This window comes from Octopus bimaculoides, chromosome 1 (assembly GCF_001194135.2).
Source record: "Octopus bimaculoides isolate UCB-OBI-ISO-001 chromosome 1, ASM119413v2, whole genome shotgun sequence".
NCBI classification, from domain to species: domain Eukaryota; kingdom Metazoa; phylum Mollusca; class Cephalopoda; order Octopoda; family Octopodidae; genus Octopus; species Octopus bimaculoides.
Window position 1 is genome coordinate 184524812 of NC_068981.1, and position 4992 is coordinate 184529803.

Here is a 4992-nt window from a genome sequence, read left to right on the forward strand (position 1 = left end):
ATATATATATATATATATATATAGTGAAAAGGTTAGACAAAAAAAAAATTTTCCACATGGTGAGTTGTAGTGAAAAATATAAAAAGAAGTAAACTGCAAAGAAATTTTATGTTGGACAAAATATATATGTTATTATGAAATAAAATATTTACATAGTCAACCGGTTTTGCTTGTGCTAATCATGACTAAGAAGTTAGTGATAATGTTACAATTTCATACTATCATAAGAAGTTTCCATTCCATGTTAGTAGGAGGAAATATTGTATTACAAGTTAAGGCATACATCTGGTAGGAATGTTACCAACAGTTTCATTTTGAATATTGCCATTAGACAATATTGACATCTCTTCAGCATTTCAACATCCTGATTAGTTGGATAGCATAACCTGTAATATATTATTTAACAATATAAAAATGTACTGCATTACTTATATTGAGTGCTTTCGCTTCTGATAAATATATATATGGAAAACTGGGAGAATGGCTGCATAACTTTATAAAAATCAGAAGTCAGAAAGTTGCAACCACTGGCACTCTCTCTGAGGAGATATCAATCTGCAGTGGATGTCCCTCAAGAAACTGTACTGGGACCACTACTGTTTGTCAAGCAATGTTGGGGGGACAAACACACATATATATATACATATACATATATACGACGGGCTTCTTTCAGTTTCCATCTACCAAATCCACTCACAAGGCTTTGGTCGGCCTGAGGCTATAGTAGAAGACACTTGCCCAAGGTGCCATGCTGTGGGACTGAACCCGGAACCATGTGGTTGGTAAGCAAGCTACTTACCACACAGCCACTCCTATATTAGCAGTAAGTATTTTATTGCAAAATGAATATTTCTAAGATGGTATAAGACTACAAAAGAATATATTAGACTTTACAAGACTTTAAAAAACTTTATAAGATGTGTTGAAAGTGTCGTCCTTCATTTTCAGTACATAAGTTGACTCTTCTACACATATTTTGAAATACATCTTGGATGAAAAGCATTCACTGCGGAACGACTTTCTGAACAACCCGTGTCAATAAACCACTATTGTTCCTGAAAGTTGTTTTACACACACACACACACACACACACACACACACACATATATATATATAATATATATATATATATACACATACATACATACATATATATGGATGTCAGGTCTGCCTGACTGGCTCCCATGCCAGTCAGTGGCTCATAAAATGCACCATCTGAACTTGGCCGATGCCAGGCCTGCCCGACTGGTTCCCATGCCGGTGGCACGTAAAGAGCACTATCCGAATGTGACCAATGCCAGGCCTGCCTGACTGGCTCCTGTGCCGGAGTGGTTAGCGGTAGAAAGGGCATCTGGCTGTAGAAACATTGCCAGATCAGATTGGAGCCTGGTGCAGCTGCTGGCTCTCCAGACCTCAGTCAAACCGTCCAATCCATGCCAGCATGGAAAACAGATGTTAAACGATGATGATGATGATATATATATATAAATATATCTGAAAAAGAAGCACACTCTAAAGTAGGGCTGACCAACCTGAGGTCCACAGACTTTTATCTTGTGGCCTGCTTGATACTTTCTTGAAATATTGTGTTTAATTTCAAAATAAAATAGTTTGTGTAAAACATTTGTTTCAAAATAAATTTAAAATTTACAATACCCTACAATTTCGTAATTTTAAACAAACGAAAATTAAGAAACATTCTCGAGTCTGTAATTTGATTATTTGACTATTAATGCATAACGTATAAAAGCAGCCATCAAAAATCTTTGTGATTAAAGTGGGCCCGTAATGTAAATCGAGTTGGTCAGGCCCGTTCTCAAGCATAGAGCATTAATGTATTTACATGCAGGTAGGTCTATGTCTGATCATAGAGTGACCAAAGGTTTCACATCCATGGGGCTAGGCCCTTTATGGATGCAAAACCATTGGTTACTCTATGACCGGATATAGATTTTACTGCACACACACAGACACGATGGGCTTCTTCCAGTATCCATTTCCCTATGTCACTCGCAAAGCTTTTTGGCCTTGGGCTACGGTCGAAGATATTTGTCCACATTGTCACGCAGTAGGACTTCTTAACCTGAAACTTTGTGAATGGGAAGCAAACTTTTCAACTACACACGCACACACAATAAAACTTGCACATTCTGGTTGTTTTCTAAAGCATATCATATTTAATATTTTGAAATGAGCTGTTTAGTACACTTATTTATAGCTAAGTAAGTCGTGTTATATACCTGCGTGTTTTGTGTGAATATTTTAACTGCGCGATTAAAAAAATAAATAAATAAAATAAGGTGTAGTTACAATGTGCCACAGCTAAACACAAACATTTAATCATAATTTTGTTATACCTACGCAAATGTGCCCCCGCATCCATGACTTTGTGACCTCAGAACTTCCAGGAAATTGAATATTTTTTAATGAAATTTTCGAGAGATATGCTTCAGAGGAGATTCGGAAAAATTCGGCAGTAGGTTTTGTTTCCTCATAACTTTCAGAAAAATGGGTAATTTTATAATGAAATTTTCTACAAATATCTTCCAGAGTGTATAGATTACAATTATATCGGGATTTAATGCGAAAAAGAAAAAAAAGTTTCGGGAGCTCAAACACATACATACTAACACACATCACATACAACTACAAAATGAAATTTGAAACTTTTGGTTAAAAAAAAAAAATAGTGTAATGTGTGTTAGTATGTGTGTGTGCGAGCCACCAATTTTTTTTTCCATATTAAATTCCGATATGATCATAATGTGCACGCTCTGAAAGGTATTTGTAGAAAATTTCATTAAAAATACCCATTATTTCTGAAAGATATAAAAGAAACAAAACCGACTCAAGTGTATTTTCCGAAACTCCTCAGAAAAAAGAAAATTCACATTAAATTCCGATATAATCGTAATCTGCTCTATCTGAAGCATATTTGTAGAAAATTTCAATAAAAAATATCCATTTTTCTGCAAGTTATGAGGAAATAAATCCTAAGTCGGAGGAGCACACTTGTGTAGGTATGTCACAATTTTAACGAATCGATGAAAATATAAGCATTGGTTAACTTAGAGCTATATATGAAATATTTCCAAATAATTATTATAAGATAATAAATGAATAACAGAAAGTGAACGAAATAAAAATAAATTTGATAATGAAAGTTTTGAAAATAACAATAGTTAAAATATTAACCCGAGAAAGTAGTTAAGACAGAAAAAAGTATTGCTAATATACAAAGTGAATTTTTGAGGTGATTAAATGGTAGAAAATAGATTAATGTTGTGTAGGTATAATTAATAATAAATAAATTTTTGAGTGCAAGATCACATACCAGGAGGGGTTACAACGACACTTACTTCCCGATGAAGATTATTTTTCTTGACACTGAACTGGTTTTCCTTTTTCAGAAGACTTGTCAAAGGTATGTTATTTGTGGATATATAGAAAACATGACCGAACTTAATTTTAACAGAAGTGATGTTGGAGGTGACAGATGTCAGTTGTCCTAAACAACAACCCAAAGCTACTTACTTGGACGATGTGTTCTATACGAAGTAAGAGCAGACGTGCGTCACTAGTTTGTTTTACTCATTTAACGATATATATATATATATATATATATATATGTATGTATGTATGTATGTATGTATGTGTGTGTGTGTAGTGCGTTAACCAAAGCGCCAAGTGTTAATAAGACAGGAAAATAAATATAAATTATTTCGTTGTAAATTCAAACGGTTAATATCTAATTCAAACTAACAAGATAATTTTCTAGTGTTTTGTTCTCTCTCTATTTCCAACATAACATTACTTTATATAGATTTAGTGTTTAGTCACTGTGTATCTCTTATACTGGACTACTAACATAAATCCACTTGTAGGTTTAAGAATATACTAGCACTATACAATTTTTAAGTCTTAATAGTCGTCAGACTAACTATTATGTCTATTTCTCCTTCACATCGATTACCTTAAAAACTTCGACACAGGACTAGGGTTCCTGTAGGTGGTCGTTCGATCTGCTAAAAGCACCAGTCAACTCACTATTAAATTACACGCTGCTGTCTTAAATAATGTAGCCCAAAATATACTACTGCTGAAAAACAAAACAAAACAAAAACAAACAAACTGCCTCACCTCGCTTAAAAAAAGGAAAACCCGACGTGGTTGTAGCTTGAAATGCCTAGATCCCAAGTTTACTGTCTCAGAACCGTCTCAAGGCTAGCGTACGTTTCTATAAATTAACCTGACTAAAAACAGGTTACAGTGAGAGGCTCGCTGCGGTTAACGTTCCATTTGATATGTATAAGTGCTTGGACAGGAAATATATTGAAAGAATGATTTAAAAGGAAAGCAGGTCTCCAGACAAGTGAATTGTCAAAACATTAACTAATAAGGTGTAGAATAGTTAAGAGTGATTAGGACAACAGGAAGAAGATTGAATAAAACCTCTCCCTCAGAATTTGAGACCTTATGCCAAAATAAGAAATTAATTAAAGTTGTTGGTTTTCCTGTTTGTTTGTTTTTTTAATAATTGTTAACCAAACTACTTGGGGCTTTTTGTTTAGCCGTTTATCGTTTACTTGTTTTAGTCATTAGACTCTGAGGCGGCCATGCTGGGGCACCACCTCGGAGAATTTTTAGTCGAATGAATCGATCCCAGTACTTATTTTTACAAGGCTAGTACTTATTCTATCAGTGTCTTTTGTCGAACCGCTGTGTAACTAGGACGTAAAGACACCAACATCGGTTGTCAAGTGGTGGTGGGGGACAATAGAGACAGAAAGACACACATACCCACACACACAGACATTCACACACACACACACACACACGCGCGCGCGATGGGTTTCCTTCAGTTTCTGTCCACAAAATACACTCACAAGACTTCGGTCGGCCCGAGGCTATAGTAGAAAACACTTGCCCAAGATGCCACACAATGGAAGTGAACCGGAACCATGTGGTTGGGAAGCAAGCTTCTTTATTTCA

At 35.1% G+C, this 4992-nt stretch overlaps 1 protein-coding gene across 4 annotated transcripts in view; it reads right to left on the reverse strand.

Annotated features, from left to right (window-relative positions):
* The window catches only part of LOC106873176 (catenin beta), an 81790-nt gene that overhangs the window by 60881 nt on the left and 15917 nt on the right, over nt 1-4992 (reverse strand). The window contains exon 1 of one of the 4 annotated variants that reach the window (XM_014920407.2): nt 4141-4299. The exons of 1 other annotated variant lie outside the window; for it this stretch is intronic. The gene's annotated coding sequence lies outside the window, so the exon portion shown is untranslated. Of the gene's footprint in view, nt 1-3334; nt 3575-4140; nt 4300-4992 lie in introns of those variants that run through there. 2 more of the 4 variants (XM_014920409.2, XM_014920408.2) reach the window with 2 other exon arrangements.